Raw genomic sequence first — 27,179 nt, 5'->3', positions numbered from 1 at the left:
GAAGCATCTGATATATTAGAACTTTCCATTAATGACTGAATTTGATTCTAGTTAGCTTCTAGGGTGGCGCTCAACATTTTTTAAACTCAGCTTGTGATTTTTTGTAAGGGTATTGATCTCTAGAGTTCAGAAGGAACACCAGAATTAGCTTAAAATGTATTTGTTTTTTCTTGATCAGGACATCTTTGTGCAAACTTGTACTCACCTTGCAAATTAGTACTCCCATTGACTTGCTTGTGTGAGTAGGTTCAGCAGTGACTTTGTATGTACAAGGCTTAGGAAACGAAGTGAAGAAAGAATGAATGTGCATCTGTAACACAGTATGATTCTGAAACACTTGAGCATTGGTTTAATTGTCACCTTTTATAAATGCAGGTATATTTTAGAGAAGAGAAATGTGGCATTAGTAGATAATTAATAAAATAGAATGCTCAAATTCCTTTTCCCCTTAAATGCTACCAGGTCAGTGGGCTTTCTCAGTAACTGGTTAAAGTACCAAAAAGAACAAATAACAAGTAGTAGGCTGTCATGCAAAGAAACAGGACAAATCAGTGTTTAATGGCATACTGAATATCTGAAGTTCCCTTTTTAGGTTAAATATTTAAAATAATGGAGTAAGAATCTCTTTTATTTAGCACAAAAGCAATAGAGGTTTTGCTACTATAGTATATCAACTATAAAACTATTTAATGGAGATAAACTGGCTATGCTAAAATGAAAGACCAAAGTAGAAGATAATGTAACTTTTTGTCCTGAAACATTATTAAAGCTGGATGTAGCTGTGTTGTTAGTTTCTTTTTGAAACATAATTTACATAACTAATTGGCTTCAGGTGGCTTTAATATATTAATGACAGCTCTGAAGAAGACCCTGTAGAAGTCAAGTAATGGAACTGGATACATTTAGACAGAGCCCTGGTATTTGGTGGAGGAAAAGTAAGCAAAGTGATTTCATTCTTGAGCTGATAGGAATTTACTTATATTGAGAAATAATTTATGAGCAAGTCAATATAGAACTGTATATTCAATGCATAATATCTGTGTCTAGACAGTTTATGAGAACACATATCCCTTTTTGGACCCCTGTGTGAATGGATTACGATGTCAGTATAGAACTCGAAGTAAAACTGACTTTCTTCCAGGCTCTAGAAAATATCACAGTATCAACAGCATATATTCAACAATAGTTTTGTTCCCAATCACATTTAATGGAATTACTCTGTAAACCTCAGTTTGATGGAGAAGTTACCTCCTCACATATTATTTTCACAATTGTTCAAGCTTATAATGATTCCTGTAAAACTATATATTATATTATTTTCCTCTGTCTCTCTGAGGATACAGGAAAAGGCACATTGTTAGAGATACTGTTATGTACCTGCTCAGAAAAGAAGTAATCCACAATCTTTGTACTTATGTAAAAGTTCCCTGTATAGTAGAAAAGGTTCTACCTTCAGTGAGGCAGGAGGAGGATAGAGATACTCACTGCAGGAATGTAAATCTATTCCTACCAGGAAAAAAAAAAAAAAAAAAAAAAAAAACAAAAAAACCCAAAAAAACAACCTCAGTCCAGTATTTTATGAAGTCTACTTCCGTGTTACAGGTCTTGAAATAATTTTATTGGTGAACAGAACTGGTAGTTGTAGAAAGGAAATAGAAATACCACTATTTTCAAAAGGTGTATTTTACATCATCCATGTTCTGCTAAATATTACTTTCTTAAAAGTCATCTTGTTCCTTAAGAAATCAGTTCTGAATTAAAATTCTTTAACTTTTTCAGAAGTTAGAAAATTCTGGAGACAGTTGATATCAAGTTGCTAAGTAATTTCAGGTTGTGTGATTTTTTTTCCAAATATATTTCTGGTTTTCCAACAAAAAATTATAATTTCATTAATATAAATTCTTTTTCAGATATACCTCAGAAAAGTCTCATTCTCTACCACTTCTAGACTTTGTCTTTCTTCTTATTTTTATCCAGATATTATCTCTGCACGTGACAATCAAAGCCTAAAAGTCCACTAAAAGGGTAAATGCAATGAGAGGAGATACAGCCCCTGGCACAGCTTTTTAAAGGCACTGTTCTAGCTTTTTAGATCACTGCAACAAAAGAGAGAAACCACCAGTCTTCCTGTGCTATCTGAGCTGTGGAGAACAGGGCCTCTTACTGTTTGAAAAAATTGTAGGATTATCCATGAATGGTTCTCAAATTTGCTTCCTTTTTTGGCTCATTAAAGTCTCAATTTAGTGACCATCAGATCTTGCCTGTCTTCACAGGCTTTTCCCCAAAAATAAGCATGGTGGTTTTCTTGGTTCATTCGCATCATTTAAATTTACATTAACTGCCCTTTATGAGAAGTGGGAATGCAGTGGCTGTGAATGTAGGGCAGTTTGTGCTGTCATGGTGATCTGTTTGTCTGTCTGTTTGTATTTTCATGTTTTCTGTAATTGAGCAGGATAAAGATTGTCCTTTTAAAATGCCAAGAATAAATGAGTACAAAATAAAATGCATGCTCATGTGAATTATTAAAGTCATTTCAGATCTGTGCCATTGAGTCCAAAGGATTTTACAATAAATGGCCCAGCCTGTACATCAATATTTAATCGGTAGGTGATACTTCTAAAAATGAGTCAAAATTTCCTGACTGACCTGCAAGGGATTTGGGGACCCAAGGGATGTGAGTGGCCAGGCTCTGTATAAGGCTCTGAGTTTGTAATAAGGCACCTATGCTAAATGCTGTACTTTTCAAAGGTGTTTTGCTTCTAAAATGATGAAGTTGCTCATAGTTAAATTTGTAATATAAATTTGACAATTTCATTTTTTCAGTCCAAGATTATTAATAAGGTAAGATTGGGTAAAGAAGTGTATGTCACTTAATGATGTCCAAACAGTTTATTTCAGTACTGGACTACAGAAATAGTATTTTAGACAATATTAGCCCTCTGATTACCTGTATTACTGTGAAAGTATCATGTAAGATCTGTTGCACTGCAGCTTCTGAAATCTGTCTGCATTTTTCCCCTGGAGGAGGCTACAGACATTTTTTCAGCTATAAATTCTGAAGCTGACCCCAAGTCTGAGCCAAACATCAGCATCTCACAAACGCAGACTCTGCCCTTACTCTAATTTTTAAATATAGCTCATTGCTTTTGATGCTTTTTTTCATGCCCCGTGTTAGTGTTAATGAGGGATTCAAGCCATATGCATCTGCATTTGTAAAGCAACATAAGTGGTAAGATATCAATGGCAGGTGTGCTGTCCTCGAGGCTCTTTTAAGGAAGGCCTGGAAAGAACTTGCAAATGATTTTACCTGGTCAGTTAACATGGCTCCTTAGTGCCTAACAGACAGGGTAAATAATGCAGGTTAGTGAGATAAAGTGGTGCTGAGATTAGGACCATTTTAGGATCCATCTTAGGATCTAGCTTAGGATCCAACTGGAAGCAGAAAGTGCTAGTTATACTGAAAGATGAGAGGAAGTGTACGTAGTGGTTCCAGCAGTGTGGAATGCATTTGAATCTGAATTTTATATGGCAACCTTGAACAGCAATTGATCCAGTCTTTCTGACTTAAAACTTTGATGTATCCTTAGGGGTAGAACAAAGTGTTTACTTTCAATTACAAAACATTGCTGGATAGCCATACATATGTTGTGTAATTGGTTGTTTAATCTATCTTTTAACATTTGGCAATAGAGTACTTTTATCTTTCAATAGGGATCCAGTTCACAGAAGACAAGGAGATAAAAAGGTGTTATCTTTAAGTTAGGTAACATATATAAGTTCTCAGAACAGATTGCTCATTACACTTATTTTCTTTTTGACAGTTATTAGTATTTATTGTCTATTGTTCTGATTGCTAGGCCCTTCAACACCTTATAGTACAAGTGTGGTGTTACAATATAACCTTTAAAGTTGGTTTCCAACATTGAAATGCAAAATTTTGGAGACACAGCTTGCAACAAGCATTTGCTTTATTTCCATGTAGGCTACTGTGGCACTATAAATTCTACAAAATATAAAGTACAAAGTGAATCTGCAAGTCTAGGAGATCCACTCAAATAGTAGTGCACCCACAATTGCTATACATATGGGACAATGGGTGAGCAAGACCAGGGATTGCACTGTTGACTCCAGTCCACAGCTATCTAATAAACAAAACATGCAAAAAGGGCTCCAGATGTTACTTCTGGGTCCTCAGCACTGCAGCCATTAACATATCACTGCCAAGTCCATCACTGAATAATGTCCCTAAGTACAGCATTTACAGGTCTTTTAAATACCTCCAGGGACTGTGACTCAACCACTTCCCTGGGCAGCCTGTTCCGATGCTTCAACACCCTTCCAGTGATTAAATGTTTCCTAACATCCAACCTAAACCTCCCCTGGCACAACTTGAGGCTGTTTCCTCTTGCCCTGTCGCTTGTTACTTGGGATGAGAGACCTATCCCCACCTGCCTACAGCCCCTGTCAGGGAGTTGTAGAGAGCAACAAGGTCCCCCCTGAGCCCCCTCCTCTCCACACTAAACCCCCCAGTTCCCTCAGCCGCTCCCCATCAGACTTGTGCTCCAGCCCCTTCCCCAGCCCCGCTGCCCGTCTCTGGACACGCTCCAGCCCCTCTACGTCCCTCCTGCAGCGAGGGGCCCAGAACTGAACCCAGGATTCGAGGTGCGGCCTCACCAGTGCCCAGTGCAGGGGGACAGTCACTGCCCTGGTCCCGCTGGCCACACTGTTTTGGATACAAGCCAGGATGCTGTTGGCTTTCTTGGCCACCTGGGCACACTGCCAGCTCAGCATTGTTCTGATTTTACTGGCTAGATGAACAGTTATTATGATACTATACCAGAGCAGAAAATAATCTAACATTTTACCGTCTGAAACTGGTACATACCAAATTCTGAAAAAGCCCTTACAAAACCTGGATAGAAAATATACCCAGCTGAAAAGTTTTCTACCAACCTTAGGAAACAATGGCTGCCAGGCAATATGAGAGTAGATGAATCACTGCTGCTATATGGTATTGTAATAACTATTTTTGTAATCTCAGTCAACTTACAGCACAACTAGAGTAATGTCCCTGAAATCAGTCTTATCTACTTACCTACTTCAGTTCCCATCCTGATATAGGGAAGGTTATTCCACTTTTACTATTTTTTAAGTTGTGGTAGACTTTCTCTTTTTTTATGTAAAATGTCTATCTTCCAATTAACCTTTTAGCCGTTTTTATTTATGAAAATCAACTACATAGTGAGCACAATACCAATAACTCAGATTCATGTTTTGTCATCTTTTAATTGTCATGTCCTTGCCTTTTCAGTAGGGAGACAGTACAGTGCAATTTTCTTCCGCCATTTATAATTACAGATAAGATTCTCCCAGAGAGCTGTAAACGTTCCACCACTGGCTTATGGTTCTTCCAAGTTCCAAAGAATCTTGGCTAATATCAGCTCAGAATTAGGCAATTCACTGCTAAACTCCTGTTGAGGGTCCTTGTGGCAAGCTGATTGTTGGAACACTGTCACGTTAAAAAAGGACCAGATTGTTGTTTTGTTTGGTTTTTTTTTTTCCCTCCTTAATATCCAGCACAAGTTATTGGAGAAGTATTAAAAATTGAAGAAATATTTCTGGAGATGTATTTTATTTTGACCCTTTGTAGTCATTTGTAGTTATATTTTGTCTTCCTAGCTGAAGTAGTGTGTGTGTATACATTAAAAAAAAAAACCTTTCATTTATTAAAGTTATTCCTGTGGAAAAGCAATGTGATAGCACAAGTTTTGAGAAGTTGTACTTATGTAAGTGCTGCTGTAGGTAATTTTATTCATGCTTCAGCCTGGATACAATTCTAAATGACAACAGAACAGGTGCTTTCGACAATTTAATAAGTGCAATACATTCTAATATTTAATGCATATATCAAGCAATAAATGACATTGCTTGATAGATAAACACTAAGCATTTGCAATACTTCAACTTCATCCAAAAAATTTTGCTGAGCAAGCAAATGTGGGAAATGGCTGTGACTCTTGGTCTGCTTTATTTCTGATGACCTGGACAGTGAATGGCTGTAAGGGTTCTGTAGTTCTTTACCATGTTTTTTGACACTCTATATCCACATGTGATTAAATTTTTGTGTTGTGAATATACTTTCTTCTTCATAAACATTTGCAAAAGGTTATATTTAAGTAGAATGAGCTTTTGATAACAATTAAAATTCAAACTGCTCTCCAGGGATCACAAGCTGATGTGAGAAACTGTTTGGTATCATTATTATAGGCATAATTCACAGCATCTGCTGGATGTTGTAAATTGGTGTTAGAGAACCAGAAACCAGGCTGATGGACAGGCAGTGCATGGCTGAGGAGGTCTGCTGGGTGGTTGTGAAGAAATCCGGTGGGGTATTGACCTGGCACCAGGTAGCTGGGAAAGTGATTCAGGGACAGCCTCGGTGGATTTAAGGTTAAGCCAGCAAAATGCAGATATTGAATACTTGCTGTGATGTGGTGCTGTGTATGAGCTAATAAACCCTGTCAATATGACTGTGGGTAAGTTTTTGTACCTACGAACTCTGCCCATGTGGCAAACTTGGTAGAGATAACATGGGGATAGCCACCAGACTGTTGGCACTTCCCAGTGTAGACCTTCCAAGTTACCTCTGCACTGCTCAGTGGGGAGTTGAGATTGATACATGCTCTGCTTTGCTCATGAGTGAGTTAAATTTGAGGAATTCATTCTTGTCGCCATTCTAACAAGCAATGAATGAAATCCTTTCAATGATGAACTTAACAAAAGACGAAAGCAAGCAGAGGATGTAAAGCACATATTAGTAGTTACCTCAAAGATGTCCTCTAACACTTTTGACAGATTTAATATAGTCAGATATTAAAGAATATACCTTCAAAATAATTAGTGCCTGGCTTAATTTCTGTAACGCCACTTTTTATCTACCATCAGAAAGGGCATGCATTTTAGGGACAGACTTGGAAATTCTGACACTTAGATGATGGCAAATTCCCAACTTTTGATAAAGCTGTTTGTTGTCTACCTCAGCTATCTAGAAATACTTTAAAGGGGCAAGACACCAAACATAATCTTATGATTGCTCTTTGCCAAAGGCTCAGTATTCCTAAACCCATGTGCAAAGTGCACATACCCTGCAGAAAACTAGTGAATGCAGGCAGTAATTAAGCTAATTACATTGCAATTAAGATAATTACATTGCAGAATATAAATTAAATTTAAAACAAAATTTCATTGTTGTTGTCAGTCTTCTCCTAACTTGCACCATGATGATGGAATGGAAAGGGGAAATGACCAGAGATTTCTAAGTCTCAGACCATGGCTGCACTCCCTTGGGTAGTCCTCCTGTCTTTTCTAAGATTTGGCCTGTGAGGAAATGGAGTTTATTTCCTGGCTTTACAATTTTTGGTTCACCTGGAAAGTAGTGTCTGTTTTAAATAATATTCTCTGATTTGAGGTGGAAGGTTGACAGTTTTCCCAGCTAAACCACAACATGAACAGACTGTGCTAATTTAGGCTGCGTTCATTTTATTGATCTCAGATGCCTGACATAAATACTGGAATTATTTAAGAAAAGACTTGACTTATCAATGGTTTGCTCAATGACCCCTTTATCCTTCATTGTGTTTCCCAGTTCATAACTTAGAAACTGAATAAATGAATTATGAAAATTATGAAGTTATGAAAAAGGTAGCAAACTACATCAGAAAATACTTTCTCTGCTGGAGCAAGGGTGCCTAGAGTACTGTTCTTTGCAAAGATTTATTACAAAGTATAAAAGAAAAGAACAGCGTAAGTCAAATAAGCAGTAGATGGTGTTAGAAAGCTGCAGCGCAACATTTTGACAGGCAAATGCAGTTACAGGACAAAGGTAAAAAAATTCAAGACAGAATCAGGAAGAGGTAAAGAACTGACGTTAACACAAAAGTGTTAGCAGTGCGTAGCGCTTCCCAGGAGTTGCCGGGTTTAGGCAGAAGGAAATTTGCATTTTACAAACAAGCTGATGTCATTCTAAAAATGAATTATTAATTATGTTTTTCAGGGTTATATGGAAATAAGAGAATATTTAAAAGCATCTAGCAGCTGAGAAATTTCAGCAGCTCTGTATGACTGTATGGCTTCTTTTCTTCCTTAAGAGATTTTCAGGTTACATATAACAAATAAGAATGTATAAATTGCCATAGTATAGGAAAAGTGAAACATTGGGGGCAGGTAGGATCTGTGGACTATGAATCTTACTGTTATGCAGGAAATAGTGCACATTCTTAGCTTTGCCATATGAATTTATTGTGAAGGATTGCAGACTCACATCTACTCCTAAGGACATTGGAGAAAGGTCTGCAGCTCCCCTCCAACCACAGGAACCTAAGGCAGTTCACGATAGGATCACAAACCTCCCCACGCTCTCTTTTTGTTGCAGTGAATCCTTAATTCTTATCTGTGGAGTGAAATAACAGCAACAAGGAAAAAATGGGAGCGTCCAGTCAGCCCAGTATATAAAGAAGTGTAATTTTTGCATTGGTTTTCTGCAAACTGTATAGGATTGTAATAAGCCATGAAATAGAAATCTGGGCTTGCATTTTCCAGAGTTCTTGGCTATTCACTTCTGACAGCACAGTAATGATCACAATTGGTTTTGTTCATTTTAGGAATTTTCTAGGCAAAGCAAATGATACATTCCCAACAAAGTATTGGCTTAAAGATCTTCTGATTACTAGCATCTATTGCCAGAAGCAAAAGGAGTAAGGAGCACACAGCTGGATTAATACCCCTTCTTAGGAAGTTTCAAGACAGCCATGAAATTTCCCTGTTAATATAGGACCAAGCAGAATCATAAGCATTCCAGCAAGCATGAAATAATAGCAACAAAAATGTAAACTTTGCACCATCAGCCATGCATACAGTGCCACTGCCTGTGGCATTGAACAGACTCTGCTTATTTCTCTTTCTGTGAAATACACTGCCCTACAGTTTGCAAACCTGCTTCAGGGACACAACACCTCTGCGCAGACATACAGACTGAAATAGCTAAAGAATTGTATAAAGAATTGCAGAACCCATTTGTTAGTATTACTGGTCCTTTTAAAACAGGCTTAAATGTTGAAGGAACTATTTCTGTCAACATAATTATCATGGTGAAATAGGCATGTGACAGCCTTTACTGAAATAGATCCACTGAGTTTATAAAAGAAAATCATATGGCATATCTAGTCTCAAAAATCCAGAGAGCTTATTTCTTGTCTAAAAGAGATTCAAATGAAAGACCAACCACAAAAGAGTGTTAAGAGTAACTGTAAAGGTTTCTGGGAAGACTTTTAGCTTGTCACATCCATTCTCTTCCTTTTCCCATGTCCTTTCAATCTTGATGTCTTTTCCTCTGTATTCTTTTTTATTTCCTTCGAGTTTGGTGAATTTTGTTTGCTTAAGGATCATAGGATATGACTTTTCCTATGCTATGTTTTGTCTGGTGTGAAAGGTGTACTTCAGAAACCTTTGTAGAGAGAATTAAAAAACCTGTCAGCATGCATCTTGCCAGCTGAAACGAAAGCCATTCATTTGTTGTCCCTTTTTCCATGTGGATTTTCTTTGTAAAATGTTTGGTGAGAAAATGCTGGTTTTCTAACCTTAAAATAATACAGCATTTTTCAGCATTTTGTCCATCTCAGAAAAAAAGAGCATTGCTTTGCCCTAGCTTCTGAGGGATGTTACACTCTTTTGGATAGGGAATCCTGGTTCCTAGTCCTTAGCCAGAAATATAACCTTGTCACTAATTATACCTTCAGCACCGGATGGATGAAAACTATAAAATATTCTTTGAGCAGGAACAAGACTCTTATTTGTTGCTAGACTGAATGAAAATATTTGCTAAACTCTAAGAGGAAACCCTATCGCAGTCTAATGAAACAATTTTGCAAGTTTGGACTGTATTATAGCTTTTTTCCTCTCAATATTTATGAGAGCTTCTTCTGCTCTCATGTGAATAAGAATACAAAAGACTCCGGTTTCCCAGTGGTTTTAGTTTTTCAGCAGAATCCATTTTGTAGTTTATTCTTCTGTTATCTATAGGAAACAATGAAGTTAGTATACTTAGAGCTTTACCAGTTACAGAAACATCTATAGGTTCACTGATTAATAGCACTCCTTATTATCCTTACCATCTTTTAACTTGGAATTAAATTAATTGGAATAGAAGGGATTCCATTGCTTAGTCCTGAAGCCTGAACCTGCACAGGCCAGGGTGACGGGGCTCAAGCATGGTGGATCTCTACTCCTCTCTCCAGGGAGGCTTTCTTTACTTGTATTCTGCTCTTTACTAACTGACTTTGATAACGTGTACTCCACACCCTCAATTAAACAACAGAAGTAAAACTACCTCATAGAGAAATAAAACTCTAACTGAAGTTTCTCATTATAACTCAGTTTGAACTCTAAACTAAGGCTAGGGAGTGAATTATGCATGTGGTGGGATGATCAAGGGAGCAGGGTTTTAACAACACACAGAGCACAGAATTCTGTTTGGGATCTGTATGGGAAATCAACTTTTCTGTATTTACTGCCCCCTCAAAAAAGACAAAGTGGAGGGGAGGGAAAAAAAAAAAAAGGAAAAGCATCAATTTACCTCATTTCTAATACAGCTGTTTATTAGTGAGTAGGTGCTGAAGCAGAGCTCTGCCATAAGGCAGTGTTTCTCTGGCACCAAGCTCGTGTTCATGCAGATTTCACATGTGGGTAAAAGGAGTTCTTCAGTCCCCCCAACCTGAGGTATCTGAGAATGGGCCAAGCTTTTAGGCCAACTACGTGAGTAGTGTTTCCCAGCATCTTAAAACTTATGAGAATGTTAAGGATGAAGACTCTTCTTTTTTACTTTTATAAAGCTGTACTATTCATGCATCTCTTTCATATATTAATTATATTCTGCTTTTCCGAGTAATTTGATATATTCAATAATATTTTCAGTAATGTTGTTAGGTTGCTTCCTTGATCATGTCTTGAGATCAGAGAATGAGACTTAAAGTTTAGAAAATGCTTCTAAAACTACTCCTAATAAATAAATAAATGTTTTAAGAGAGAAGGAATCCATTGACTTTAGAATGCTGACATAGCTATTTATCTACATATCACACGTTGTGAAAATGATACGGCTTTCTTTATACTGTCTGATAAATCAGCTAAGCATTGATTTGGGGTGTCCATTTGTCTCCAGCTCAAACATAATTCAGTATCTACCAGAGGACACCTGCTACCCTCTACCAAGCCAAAATACTCTGTCTGCTCTCATGGCTTGATCATAAATGCTTTCTCATATCAGACTAAAAAGTGTTACTCACAGTTTGTGAGAAGCATATTCCTTGAGTTAAAAAAAAACAAAAACAAAAACAAAAACAAAAACAAAAACAAAAAACCCCGAGCACCCAGCCTAATTTCTTTTGTACCAGCTTATTCAATGTCCAAGTGTATTCAAACTTAACTTTCGAAGAATAGGACTCTTCCTTAAATTCTTGCAGGCTATTTGTCAGGAGGAGTGAAAAAGTAAGCCTGGAGACCTGTTAATAGCTTCTGAATATCAGCAACTAAAGGAAGTATGAAGATAATATTGGTTTTCTTTCCTTTTACTTTTTTAATGAGACTGAAATATATTCTTTTAGTGACATTGATGAAGTTACCTGCCAGTGAGAATTTAAAATATATTCAGAATGAGAAGCCTGTTGAGCAGTTTTTCTACAACAATTATAAGGAACACAATTTTTTACCTATTATTGGCAGATATCTAAGTTCTTTTTGTTCTGTCAAAGAACAAAGGGTCATATCCCATTACAGTTGGTTTTTAATGTATTATGCAAAAAAGAAGTCACAGAGTTAAAGAGATAAAGAGTGTACTACTCAGAGCAAAAATATGAGTAGCTGAATAGAACTAAAATGCTGGAATCCTCATACATACCCAGAGGATACAGTTTCATATCCTAGAATTTGCCTGAGTTGTCATCTAAAGCACTATTAACATCAACTAAATTACTCCTACCAAAGCTGGCTGTGGAAGAACAGTTTAGGCCTTTCTCCGTAAATATTTGATTTTCCTACTGGCTGTGGACTTCATCTCATTGGCAAAGCTCCCATTTATCTCAGAAGAGCACAAACTGACTTCTGTTTGCATTTCTCTAAAGATTCATGTTGGATGTCCAAAATCAGCACTGGAGAAGTAGGTCTGGTTTCCAATAGCTGCTCTTTTTGACTGTCCACTTCTCTTCTTCCCTGCCAAAGGAAAATCTACTCATTGTTTTAATTACATACTTATCATTTCCAACTTCAGTCTTGTGAAATATAAAACTTCATAGTTTATTTTCCTCCACCTAAGATACAAGTCTATAGCTTCTATTAGAGTCCAGTTTCTCTACAATATTTTTTTTCTATTCAATTCTTTTTGTCCTCTTTTTACAAACACAGAAGAATATTTTTTTCAAAAATTCCAAGTTATGAGCTGTGCAGAACAAAAAGAATCCCAGACCTCTTTTCAAATGTCTTCTAGAAACATTCATTTTGTGCCATCCTTGTCTACCCCTTCCTTTTCTGCAGCACTGGTAGAGGTTAAAGGATTTGACTTTGTGGTCAGATCTCCGTGGATTTCATAGTGACTCAAAAATCCTATGAATATGTAATTCCTTTATCTGGATTTTTGTTACCTATCCATATTTTTGGTGGATGGAATAATTAATCATAAAGCAGTGGTTTATGTGTCATGAAATATAGCTATTGATGACAGAAGAGAAGGATCCATCTTTCAAAAGACCCTTTTCTTGAAAATTCTTGGAAATAGAAATAATGGGTTTGCAGAGAGGTGCTGTTTACATTTTGGTCTGCTTAGATGTTGCCAGTACAACAACATGGAATCTAAGGTTTAGCTGATTAGTTAAATTAAAAACTTAAGTTATTTTAATTCCTGAGGTATCTAAATTATCTATTAGAAGCTGGTGCATGTATTTCCAACCTAACAAAATTTGCTGCATGGTACTTGTCTTTTGTGTCAGCAGAAAGAGGTGACGACTTCTCAATTAGAGTATTATTTGTGTTAATGTGACATTTTTATGTGAATGGATTTTCAGAACATGGGATGTGCATACTCCAAGCTTAATTCAGAAACACAGTGAGAGAACAGCCATTTGCTTGTGTTTAAAATATAGTGTGGATTGACTGTAGTTGAATCTAATACAGGGAGGATAGCATTGTAAATGAATGGAATAGCAGGAAAATCTCATTTGACTTGTAATTTCATTTAATCGGTAGTAACAGGCATCTAAAAATACATATGCTCACAGTTAGAAAAATACTCTCAATTTTTTTGCTAAATAATACTGTTTGTCAGGAGCCAAGTTTTTATCCTACTTTGGAAAATTGAAATTAGTCAGTTTGTATAGTAAAGCAACATTCAGTGTGAGTAAATGTACTATAATATGTGTGTTTAATACCTATAAGGTATATTTTAAATTGTAGTTACCTTACTTGTATGAATTGAATAGTAACATAGTCTCTAATATCCTGACAACTTTAGTTCACTTATATTTTGGAAGTAAATGTAGGGTTTTTTTTGTTGAAGTCTTATGTATTAAGATTTGTTACATATGTAATTTGCTGTTCAGAAGACACAGCTTCTGAAAAGGATGAAAAAGCTTTGACTCCCCCTTATCCCCATACTGCTTGTGTTGATTTAGTAAACATCATATCAGTTCATATGAAGGGCAAACTGCTATCAACCTCTAGTTATCACAAAAACAAGTAAGCAAATGACCTGTAAATATAAAAAGTAAAAAGTGCTATGCATAGTAATATTTCCTGTGATGTCTGACAGGAAGTGAACAACCCCAACTTGTAATTCTAAGCTCACCTGATCACAGCATGCAGATGAAAAATGTCAGCAAAAATGGGACACAATACCATCTTTGTTCCTGACTTGAAAAAATACAGCTGTATTTAAATTCTGTATTCTGACTCTTCCTGTGTGAGCTTAAATAAATTTTCAAATCATGACATTGACAAAAATAATTCTATATCTTCCAAAATCATAGCTCCCCCTGCAACTTAATTAATGTTTCTATTTGCCCTTAATATAGATGGAGAAATTAAATTTCATTCTTTGCTTCTGATTTCAAGAACACTTGCATTTTTTCCCAAGAAGTTTTTGCAGATTTGCTTGCTGCAAAAGAGCTCAATTTGAAGCTCAGAGCAAATAGTAAAGATTTGCTTAATATTCAAATGACATATATGTTTAATCAAATATTATGCTGAATAACCAGTACGTGGTGATATGTGTTAATTTACTACACAAGCCTATCTAGAAGGTGTTTGAGTAAGCCAAAATTCTGATTGCAAATAAGTGCAAATTTTAGATAGACACTTTGTTGTCTCCTTGGTGACCTGATACCAGGCTTATACCCAGCACCACGTATTTACCATCTCCATTCCAAATCATAATGTAAAGAATATTAATTGCATCCCTGCTGTGTTTGGTTCTATAAATTCCTGTTTATATTCACATTGTGTGGGAAGAAGTGAGCAATGAAAACACATTAATCTGGGAACAGTTAACCTTAATTGCAGTCATTCTCAGGAGCTGGAGAAGGTTTTTCATTGGTTTCACTTGGTGGCCTTGCTGTGGAATTTTCAGTATTGGAGAGATGTAAAAATATCTATGTATTCAAGGGATCTAGAGAGAAAAGAAAAAAGTAACTGTCTTAATACATTTAGCAAAAAGCTAAATTGTCCCCTTGAAAAAAAGGCAGAAATCCCTATAAGCAAAGATTTCTAATATTCCTATGCTTGATCATTCACTTGTCTAATTCTCACGGGTCACTTTAGTTATATCTGCTTTGCACCAGCAGAAGAGTAATAATAATAAACTTGATAACCAACCAACAAACTAAAATTAAGAGGCACATAATTAAGTGATCACCGATAAGTGATATTATTGGTAATAAACCAATTAATTGTGTGCCAGTTTTGAGTGTGTGTGGTGCACAATTAGTAGCAAATATGTTGTCATAGATCAAAGGTTGCTTAAAGGACAGGCAATGGTTTGGAGTTAGCAATTTTCTCACCTATGCATATTGTGCTCTATATTTTGGTGGGTAGTAACAGTGTAACCTGCACTACTTATATCTGTGTGTATGTTAGGATGAACCATAAGATTCTTCACAGATAAAGAAAAGATAAGCATAGATGAGAGCTTAGGAGAAAAATGTAACCTATGCTGTACCTAACAGTCTCTTAACAGCTGTGGAGAGGATTCACATTTCTTTGAATCTAAAAGTAGCGCAGTATGTGATGAAAGAGCTCATGCTAGGTTTTTGGGTGTTATGGTATAGCTTCGTCCTCATCATTCTCCTGTCCTGCTGCAAGCTGCAAATTGTGTTAAAGTATCAAGAAGCAATTTTCATCTGCACTGTTTCTCCATCACTAAGTTGTATATCATGCATATCTTTCCACTTTTCACAGAAGCTGCCATTTAATTTTTCACTCGGTAAAGGATGGAGTCAGATTCTGTGATATCTATATGGTTTCATCTCTATTTTTAAGTCACTTCCATGGACGTGGACTTCTGTCACATACTGTAAAAATCACAATTGGATGGTATGATAACACACAATGTCTTAAGTCTTCTAATGTTTATGTGGTCTACTTTTTGAAGACTGCAGTTGCCATTAATTTTTACCACAATTTTTGTGTGAGATATTTCCCATGTTTCTTGGTTGTTCAGATAATTTGCAGGGGGATATACCAGAATATTGGAATAATATAAAAAATATAGCGCTTTTTTTAACCTATTTTTGCACTGCTGAGTAAGTAGTGGTTTTCTTAATTAGAAAACAAATGTTCGACAAAGGAAGGTTGTTCAGAATATTTAAATATCTATATGCAAGCAAAGATAATTCGAAGGCAATATAAAATCTTCTTTTTAAAATTCTTCCATCATCAGAACCCAAGCAGATTCAGTAGCATGAGGTCAGTCATATCGCGTGAATATTATTTGTCATTAGTGACTGGATTTATTGAATTTTCTCTGATTCAGAGCATAAGTAGCATGAAATGTATCCCTAAGGCTGTATTATAAAAAGAAATAAATCATGCTAATAAAGTAAGCACAGTTGTTAATGTAGCGATGCAATCATTCACCTACGTTAAAACCAACAAAGAATGCTAATGTAGTATCACTTAGGGTTTTTTTTATTTATTTAGCCTGAGTTGCCATAGCAACCATTTGAATCATGAGATCACATTTTAATTAAGAATCTCTTAGTAATCCTGATTCTAACAATTGCTTCCCATAAATGCATAGCATGCTGATGTGTATCTTCAATGCAGAGGTTAATAAATGTACTGAGCACTAGAATTTTAGCATACTTGTATGAAGGTAAATCCAGATTCAGCACATCAGGTAATCTCAATCTCACATATTACTGAAATATGACAGGAAAAGTAAAAACAAATCCTTGTCAAGCGGTAGTCTAGAAAAAGCTGGGGAAAGTAAAAAATAGTGTTATGTCTTTGCACTTATTGAAATGAGCACACAAGATGGTAACAATACACGTTATATTTGTCAGCAGGACTGTAGAAATATTGCCTCCCCTTTTTGAATCAGGTGCAGATTTCATGGCTAGTGAATTTAGGAGTGACTGCTGTATAAACAGAATCAGAGACCATGAAGCAGGTTAACTGGAAAATTTCACCTGTTCCTGAGAACTAAATATCCAACAGGTTGTCTTGCATTTGAAAAGCTCTAAAAGCAATCAAACGTCTGAAAGTTGCCACTTTGTAGTTTAGAGAACTAACTAGTTAAAATACAAAAATACTCATGGAAAGAAATGTACTGGGTTTGGCCAGGATAGACTGAATTTTCTTCATAGCAGCTAGTATGGGGCTATGTTTTGGATTTGTGCTGAAAACAGTGTTGATGATACAGAGATGGTCTCATTACTGCCAAGCACTTCTTACACAGAGCCAAGGGCTTGCTGCTTCTCATGTGCCAGCGATCAGGATGGGGGTGCCCAAGGAGTCTGGGACGGGACAGAGCTGGGAAGGCTGACCCCACCTGACCACAGGGGTATTCCATACCATACGATGTCATGCTCAGCATATAAAGCTGGGGGAAGGAGAAGGAAGTGGGGGGACGTTCAGAGTGAAACATTTGTCTTCCCAAGTAACCGTTACGTGTGATGGAGCCCTGCTTCCCTTGCGATGGCTGAACACCTGCCTGCCCATGGGAAGTAGTGAATGAATTCCTTGGTTTGCTTTGCTTGTGTTTGCAGCTTTTGCTGTAGCTATTGAGCTGTCCTTGTCTCAACGTATGAGTTTTCTCACTTTAAGTTTTCTTATTCTCTCCCCCATCCCACTGTGAGCGGAGTGAGCGAGCAGTTGTGTGGGGCTTAGTTGCCAGCTGGGGTTAAACCATGACAGGAAATAATTAAGAATCAATTTTGAATTGACTGAACTCAGCTTCTTCCTATATCCCTTTCAGTAAGCCAAATACCTTTAGGTATCCTCTAAAGTCTGGTACCAGCATAACTGAGAATGCACAGCTGTCACTGCACTGCTCTCCCATTCACACAGCTGTAGGTATCTGCCTTGTTTTACTTACAATAAATGATGGGCTGATTAAACAATGGAAAGGTAAAATTATATGTCTGTGAGGTAGAGCTATTTTTTTTTTTTTTGAGATGTGAGAACTTTTACCCATCCTAACCTGAATCTGAAAAATTTTAAAAGAAAATCTCAAAATACAACCATAAACCAGGTCATGAATGTTTGTTGTGGGTGCTAGGGATGGTTAGAAGTCAAGTATTGAAATAAACACACTGGAAAGTTGCTTGAGGCTGGCCATTTGTCACAAATAGCCAGCTTTTACTGGAACACTACTTGGGGAGGAAGAAGTTTATAGTAGAAAACTTGTAACTACCACTGCTACTCCTGGAATCTTGGAAAGTAGCACACATAATGGAAATCAATTTCATAATACAGTGTAAACTGTAAAAGCTTAAAAAGTCATTGCTAAATCAGTTTCCTGAATGCAAGTAGAAATATTTACTTTGGTGATTACAACCTACATTCCAGCCAGTCAACAGATATAACTCTTTGTATGTCTTTAACCTTTTTGATGTTCACACTGTTTAAAAATTCTGGGATTTCTGACTTCTTATAGTTTGAAATAATTTCCAGAAAGGGTGTGGAATAAACATTTGAAGTATCATAGATCGGAGCAATAATCTCCTGTCTTCAAGTAATTTTAATAAATACATCCATCTAACCTGCTTGCATTCAAACTTGTGTAAAGTACTGGCTAAAGGTTTCTACCAGACTATATTTCTCTATACAATATGTTCTATGTATTTCCTTATCTAATGTACTATATAATGGGACATTCTTGATAAAGGCTATGTTAAAATATGGCCACATTTTCCAGTACCACATTTGCTTTTAAATATTCACGTAGGATGCATGTTCAAGTTGGAAATCAAGAAATAATATTCTCATATAGGTCAGACTAAAATGAAATGAGAAATTAGTGGCTGGATAGCCACTGGATGATGTAGTTCAGTCTCTCTGTTGCAGTGCATGATGTTCTAATGATGGGTACAAGTATTTTAAACTGACCTGGTTATGACACTTCATACCATGCAATTCCAATGTGATATAATTCAATATCCTTTGCACATTGCATTAGATGCTTAATTAATTGCACTAATGACATTGTTCAGTATTTTACACTTAGTGACAGAAGATTAGGTTGAAATAACATTCAGCTTAAATCTACTAATATAAAAAATCAGTAAGATTATCCCCAGATACCATCTGCAATGTGAGCAAGCATAAATAGCTATTGCAGACTAAAATTAATTCACTCAATTGAAAACAATGTTTCTAAGAATTATTTTTTTTATGTTAAAGTTGTGTACTTCCTGCTTATGCTATTATTTAGGGTGGAAATGCTTTTTGATTTTGTTGTTGTTAAGTTAGAACACATCTTAGATTCACAGAAACATAAATAAAAGACAGTAAATCTAATCTGAAATATCAAAGAAGTATATTGCCATATGTTATATTTTGAGCTTGAATGTCCTCTAGTGATGGCATTGGACATGAAAACCACTTTGTCATTTCCAATGGCAACGTTAAAAACAGATGAGGGAAAAAACCCCAAAGAACAAAATTAGTTCTGGCTAAGAATATATTACTGTTGTTATGACCACAAAAATTTCTCTCTTCACCCTGCACAGAAAACCACTTTGCAAAGGTTTGTTATTGCTGTATAGTTGTGGTATACCACCATATTTTCATAACTAATTCAAGAAAAAAAATATTTAATTAGTCCTTTACAGTTAACACACACTATTCCATGAAAAACAGTGACTGTTTTATTTAATTGTCTTTGTATTTGTATTGTACTTAACATGTGAAAAAAACTACAAGTAGAACTTTACATTGAACTTCCCGTTCTGTATTTGTGTTCTCTTTAGATCTGGAATTTGAAAATTTTCAAAAACATTTGGAACATTGCAGCAAAATAGGAGCTGCTAGGATCTGAACACTCTTGAATATATGGCTGTTTTCATCAGATGTCTACACAAGCCTTAAAACTTTATTTTGATTGTTTCAAGGGAGATGTAAGGGAAGCCAAACTGTTATCTCCAACAGAAAACTTAGAGAATTCCTATGGTGAAATAAAAGGTTAAATACAGACTTACCTTGTGTAGTTTAACAAAAGTGTTTGAAGAACACATTCAAAAAAATGCTAAGCAGATATTAAGGATGTTTCATGCTGTGATATTAAATGATAAATGTAACCTAGATGAAAAATGTAGTATAGAATAGGTTACAGATACACTTTATACAAGGTGCAGAAAACTCTTCCAGTAAATATTAAGAATTTTTATGCCAAATTTTGTGCTAGTCCCTGCAAAAGCAATGTGTGTTAGAAATATAAGCATATGATTAATAATTAAAAAAAATAGCTGATTAGAAATTGCATCAAGAATATGGGAGTGCCTGCCATGTATAGGAATGTCTACTAAAATAATCTCTAAATCATCAGAAGCTTTTAACATCATTTAGAAATTGTTTGATCACGATGCAGAAGAAAACAATTTTCCATATGGCGTTTTCTCTCTGGCTCAAAACATTGGCTTTCATGTAGAGGAAGGTTCTTTCTTTTTTTCTTTTTTTTTTTCTTTTTTTTTGCTACCCTTATGCCACCAGTATAAAAGTAGTATCATTAGCAATCTCCAGTGACTAACTACACGTTAGAGAATCTGGTATTAGTGTGTTATGATTGTTTGATCACCTGCTGTTACAACAGATTATATTTTCTCTATTGAGAAGCTGGGGGGAACCTATATAGGCATTTATCCTGAGAGATTTCCAAGATGCGGATGGCAAGTAAAACTGCATGAAGTTGAACTTTTTTCTGTTGTGTAATCTTTCAAAATATGACCAGGAAAGTTATATGCAAATCTGTGGGTAATGACACAAGAATTTGACGTGGAAATTATTCCTTGTATTTTGTAAAAATTAAATGTTCAGGTTGTATTCCTTAAGATTTGATTTTCTTTTGCCTTTTTTCCTTTTGTCAGATTGATGCTACTTTTTTTTTATTTTTTGGTCATTTCTTCTGCCTCCTTGCAGGCAAAACTTTCATGTAGTCAAGGAGATCGTTATCTAGGATTGTTATGTATTGTTTAGTGTGAAATTTTTAATGGAGCTAAGGGTAGACCTTTATGCCATACTAATGGTATTAATTTTATTTCTGGTTTCATTTATGATTTCTTCATTAAATGTAGAATTTCCTGCTGCACAGTATATGGATTTTTTCATTCTCTAATCAGTGTTGTCATGATATGTTTCAGCAGTTCGGGGGGGGGGGGGGTGTGAAACACAAAAGCTTGCAGTGTTCCTGGTACATTCTGCTGCTCTGTTATTAACATTAATACAGTTTTTCACAATCTCATGCCCATATTTAATATCAGTCAAATGTAGTTCTATTCTCTCTAGGATGTCTTTTTATACTATGTCTTCCATAGAAGACTCATGCTTAGTTTGTTCAAGTTGAGCACGTAACCATTTCTTCTAATTTTTTGTTGTCACATGGTCTAGAGTTGCTTGATGTTTAAATCTGAAATTACATGCTATTCATCATGTCAGAGCAGTCAACCAGATAAATGTGGAAATGATCCACTGTGGTCTTTGTTATATCAGTACCTTTAACAAAAACAATTTGCTTTATTCAAATTAAATGCTATGAAAAACCCAATATATTGGAACAATGTCATAGTTAAGGAAAAGGACATGTAGTTACTGTAACTTGCATATTATTAAGCTTTTGTAACATGTAAAAGCCATTTACAAGACATATGTAAAACATCGGCTATTCTGTAGGCTTTTTACCACTCTCCTGTGCCCTTGCTTTTCTTATCAAGTCAGTATCAATGGAAAGACTTTTAAATTTTACTTTGGTGAAGGTGTTGTTATACCTACAGCTCTTTCAAGTCAATATGAATTATTTCAGCTACTCACTTCCATGCACCATTGACCATCCAGCTGCTAGAAGGCTATAACTTATATCAAGCAAGGGAAAGATCCGTACTGTCCGATGACCTTTAGATGTTATTAGATTGACCAGAAAAGCAAGTTTATAGGCAGCTCATACAGTGTCTACAGAAAAGTAAGCTGTAGCTCAGTGATTATCTTACAAATAGCTTTTATGTGTTTAATGTGAACTAATTTATGGTAAATGCATGAATTTTCCCATAGGTGTGGTATTACTCATGTATAATTTTATTTACATTTAACCAAGAAGTATATGTTTTTCCAATAACCATACATACATTTTAATTTTATTATAAAGCAGTTGGTGTTTGAAACTTCATTTTTGAATGTCACATTCAGCAAGTCTGGTGAATGATAATTATGCCATGCTTCATAATTTCCATTTTGTAATCATCAGTGTTGTTTATTTTTTATTTACTCTGGAAAATGAAATGCATAGATATTTTGGAATAGAGTAAGTAATACAGATTAGAACATGTTCTAAAGACAGGACACACATTTTTACAATTAAAATGGAGAAATATGCAAACAGATTAGAAGACTAACAGCTGCAACAGAACAAGATAAGCAGTCTTTTGCTTGCGAAAAATACAAAGAGGACAGGAGATGCCTCAATCTGGCATTTTAAAGTGTGGGTCCTTATCCTTTAAAACTAAAAATGAAGCTGAAAAATATTCTGGAAATAGTTTAGATTTTGAATTGAGGTTATTCAGGTGCGGGACCTTCCCTTATAAATACAAGTACAAAGAGGGGGTAGTGGACTTTTGAGTAGGTATGTAACGGTGGTTCTGTGACTTTTTTTACATTACTGCAGCCCAATATGCTTTTAGCTAAACAACATACCCTGCCGTGACTAAAATTTTCACTCCCTTTTATCTTCAACCCTACACCTGATGTGCAAACACAAAAGATCAATTCTCAGTAGAGTATAACAGCCATTATTGCACTAGTAAAGTTGAGTAGAATCTAAAAATAAATATAGGGAAACCTTGACTTTTCTGCTTCTCTGACATTTTATGTTTATGAAAAAAGCAAGTCAAGTAAGCTAAAGAAACTGAAATACTATTGTACATTTCTGAAAGATGAGGCTTTTGGCAGAGATAAGTTTCTAAATTAAAACAATTTTGTTAACACTGAAGTTCAGAATGATTTTGGTTTTTCCTTTAGAATGATTTTTCAATAGAAATTCATGGTATTTTAATATGGTGCTTAGAACTGATTAAATCTCTTTTATGAAATATTTTTTCTAAATCCAGATGTTGCATAGGAATGTGTTAATATTAGTGATGGGTTAATTGGGGAAAAGTGAAACTGTAGTTTCTTTCTTATGTTGCCACAGTAGCAGCGTTATTTTCAATGCCACGTCCATTTATTTTATTTTTTATTATTATTTCTTGTTTCAATGGTCCTAAACTGAAATCTGTGAGGGAAAAACAAAATGAAAACCTTCAGAATATAATTCAACTAATGATATTTTTTAAAATGTTGGAATTTCACAAGTCTGTATTTTCCTATAATATTTGTTTAAAAACAATCATCTTGTTCAGCAGAGCAAAACATCATTAGGATGAGATAATGACTTGAAGGAAGAATTTTCCTAAACTTTCATATGGTCCCTGTGATCATTGCTAGTTGTTACTAATAGTAACAACTGAAAACTGACCTGATACTTAGGTATTGGACTTAAATATTGACCTACTAAAGTCAATGAAGTAGTGTCAGTTCATATTTTCTGGGAATTTAGTACTGCATATTTAATTTAAAGAGATGCATCAGCAGTTGAAGAGAGAACTTAATTCTGTAAATACCATTCATGAAAATGTTTATGCTTCTGCAAAGAATATCTACCGATAAAACATGTATTTAAGTTATATAAGTCATGAATTAAATGTTATGCTGCACTTCCAGTTAAGAGTCAAGAATCGAGCCTGAAGGTTTATTATATCAAGCAATGTTAAAAAAAGGATTAATCTTTCAAAAAAAGTTGCTTGAAAGAGGTGGAGGAATTAAGGGTAATTTATAGTAGGACTTCGGATCCTCTTCTGTGTTCCTAAAATGATTGTGTTTGTCAGTGGTTGACGGACAAGCACTGCAAAATATTTCCTGCAAATGCCTTCACATTTTAAAAAAAATGTATCTGTCTGTATTCTATGAATACTTTAACCAGTACAAATGTTGCCTGGAATACTTGCAGAAATATTTGTAAATTAGTAGCAAATGTTGTAGTAGGGAGGTTAATTTGGAGTCATAAGTGTTCACACTGAGAATCTGATGCTAAGACTGACTTAAAGTTAGCAAATCTTTCCAGTGACTTTTCTCTGAATAAGCTAGTTACAATTACATTATTTAATCATGAAAATTCAAAGGGATTCTCATAATGTAGAATATGAAACAGCATCTTCATTCTTACTATTTTAAAGACAACTAAAAAATTTCATTATTGACATTTTAAGGCACCATCATGACAATTATTGAAAGAATTAGGTTTTGTAACTGGAGGTCGTGGTCATTACATAGTGATAATCTGTATTAATAAAAATAAACCAATTTATTGATAGTTCAAAGATTTTCCATGTGCATTAATTCTTCTCTATAAGCAAACAAGTATATAAGGAAATTTTCCTTCTTTCCAAATAGAAAATTTTGGAATGCTTAAGACCAGATGTAACCAAATGATTACACTGGTAATATTTGATTTAAATACTGAAACTTTTAGGGCTTTGACGTTGCAAAAATGCCTGTGGCTGATAACTGGGGGTATGAAAACCTGATTTGATCTCAGTTCTGCTGTGTGACACTTCTGAGTTACAAAATTAACCATTTCTTTCAATATTCCATTTAGGGAGTGAATATGAGAGATGACCAGCAGACCAAGCCAGGCTGGAAGGTGACTGACACCAAAGTGTGAGTAGAAATCTATTTCAGTTTCATTTTTGTGTAATACTCATCTATGGTGAGGGTGTGTTGTGTGTGAAAACACAACTAGATTTGTCAAATACATAAAACAAGAAGCACATTTTCCATGGTTCTTTGTTTTCAGTTCCACAAATATAATCTTGCTACATTCAATATTTTCTGTGTGAGAGCAGAATGGACTAGAAAATTTTGGATATGGAATTGTATCTTCAGAATGAATTCTTTTTCATATACCAAGGTATTTAGGGATTAGCTTCACAAAGACATCTGGTCTCTGAATTGAACTCTTAAACCCCTGTACTCTAACACCCTAAATGGCTTCTACAATCTAAAGAGGATCTAAATGCTGTAGAAGTCATACATAAGAGACAGTTAAGTAAGTGGGGACTATTCCTAGGTAAGCCATAGAAAGTGTTGAATAAAGAAGAGAGTTTATATCTAGCTATTTGACTTTGCTGTGCTGGAGAGAGAAAAAAAAACAACCCTAATTTATAGGCAATATATGTTTCTTGTTGCTTTATTTTGTAATTTACTTCAAATGCATGTCTGACTGTATTCTATATTTTCCTGTCAGTGACTACAAAATAAAAAATAGCTCTTCGTGTTGTTTTACTAGAAACATAGCCATTTAATTAATTTTTAACATATTGTGGTCTCTCACTTTAATGTATAGTATATTAATTTTCTATGATGTTGACATGCTGTGCTGATGGATTTCTCAGTCTACCAAATGAAGTAAGCCATGGACTTTCCAGGCAGTTTAATATTTTCTAGATGTAATGGCATGAACATTATTTAGAGGAAGACAGTTAAAACTTGGTATTTCATTAGATGAACTTCCAGTGTAATATGTATTCAGTCTTGTCACTGTAGTAATGATTGCCTGTTATACACTATCTTTGTTAGTGAAAGTGCCATAACCTTACTCAATGACAGTTGGGCTTTATTATAAAAGAGAAAATATTTAGGTAACTGAAAGTCAGAAACATCTTTCCTTCATAGCTGTAATTGTTACCAAACTCTGTAATATCAAACAAATTAGCCTTATCATTAAACTTTGTATGTTTGAGGGTTTATTATTTGGGTATGTGTGTGTTTCCCTTGAATGATTTGATTCAGTTTGTCAGTGATCAAATTCCTTGTCCCACAATATTTACATTTTTACATTTTTGTGCAGGACTGGTTTGCGTCTATTTTGTGTGACCTGATGATAAGGAAAATAAGTTGCAAACTCTTTTTTTTCTTTCCAGTTGTGGGTCAGTGATTAGTACGAACTAGAAGGGTTTTTTTATTATTATTATTAATTGCTTTGCTGAAACAGGGATTGCTGGGATATCCCTCTTGCATGTTCATGTTAGGAAAATGTTCCCCAAGCAGCTGATGATTATTCTTATATATTAGAATTAGTGAATACAGCTGTCCTTTCCCAGATTCTCTACAGCTTATACAAGAAGGTCTGTCCTTAACTGTTTGAAGTTAAAAGATGAGGGACAACAGATAAGAAAGGAGTGGGGACATGAAGAAACTACATGTTGGTATTGGTATACTGGTATAATAATCATTCTAACAGATAATTTTTTTCAGTATTGTCATTATACCTTCATTTTTGGATCACTTACTGTGACAACTTAGTGAAGGAAAAGTTTTCAAACATATTTCCTTGCAAGGGTAAGCTGTGACACTGGAGAAAATATTAACGTACTTCTGACTTTGCCTTCAAGAGCATACTGGAATTCAAATTGGGCTTTTCAGATCTTACTGAAACCAAAGTATCATATGAAGAAGGTCTGAAGACAAAACATTGATGTTTGGAGGGAAACAGAGAGACGAGACATGCAATTCAAGTTCTGGTCTTTGTGGCAAAATTCTGCAGAGTTTTATTTCATACTGGGACATGCAGTTGAAATATTACATCTCAAACCAAGAATAAAAGTTATTATAGGAATAAAACATTGGGTAATATCCTGGATTAATATTGAGGTGTGAGGGGCTGAGTGAGAAATACGGTGGTATCTGCACCATGGCTTTACCAATCTGGGTGTGAAGATTAGAGAAGTTTCTGACATAGATCCTGCCACTACAGAAAGAAGAGGAAGGTGAGCCTTTTAGATAGCTGCAATACATTAATTTTAGGACCATACATACAGTGTTTCTAATCTGCCACTTTGCAGAGGGTTTTCTTATTTCACAGCAATTCACGCTCCAAAGGCAGAATGTGTGTGGTGAGGAATGCAAGTAAAAGAACTTACGGGCAAAAAAGAATTTCCATTCTTGGTGTATCGTTATGAATTTCTGTGGTTATGTGCAATATGTTATAATATGGGATAGCTTCTAAAAGAGTAGCGTTATGCAGCAGGAAAGACCTTCTACACTCTTCTCATTAATTCAAATTTACTGTACTTTGTGACTACATTGTTTCCCTTTTGGTACTTTAGAAAGGATATTAAAAGAGATATTGAAATACTGTAGGTTGATAAGATGCATTTTCAGGCTGTAAAATTACAGAGGTAATAGATAACATTTCAATAGAAAGCACTTACCATAAATGATGGTTTATTGTTGTGTGTTGGTTGCTTTTTGGTTTTTTTAAATAGGTAGTTTAATGTATAATTTATGACACTTTTGTCAAAGCTAGTTTTACTGCAAAACCTAGATTTTTCAACTAT

General features: G+C 35.3%; 1 long non-coding RNA gene across 1 annotated transcript in view; it reads left to right on the top strand.

Moving 5' to 3' along the window:
- Positions 1-27,179, top strand: part of LOC130158240 (uncharacterized) — a 376,714-nt gene that overhangs the window by 161,822 nt on the left and 187,713 nt on the right. The window contains exon 3 of the long non-coding RNA XR_008825220.1: positions 24,440-24,501. This is a non-coding gene — a long non-coding RNA (uncharacterized LOC130158240). The remainder of the gene's footprint in view (positions 1-24,439; positions 24,502-27,179) is intronic.

Source organism: Falco biarmicus, chromosome 13 (assembly GCF_023638135.1).
Source record: "Falco biarmicus isolate bFalBia1 chromosome 13, bFalBia1.pri, whole genome shotgun sequence".
NCBI classification, from domain to species: Eukaryota; Metazoa; Chordata; class Aves; order Falconiformes; family Falconidae; genus Falco; species Falco biarmicus.
The sequence above is the reverse complement of the archived record's forward strand: the minus strand, read 5'-3'. Positions and strand labels throughout refer to the sequence as shown.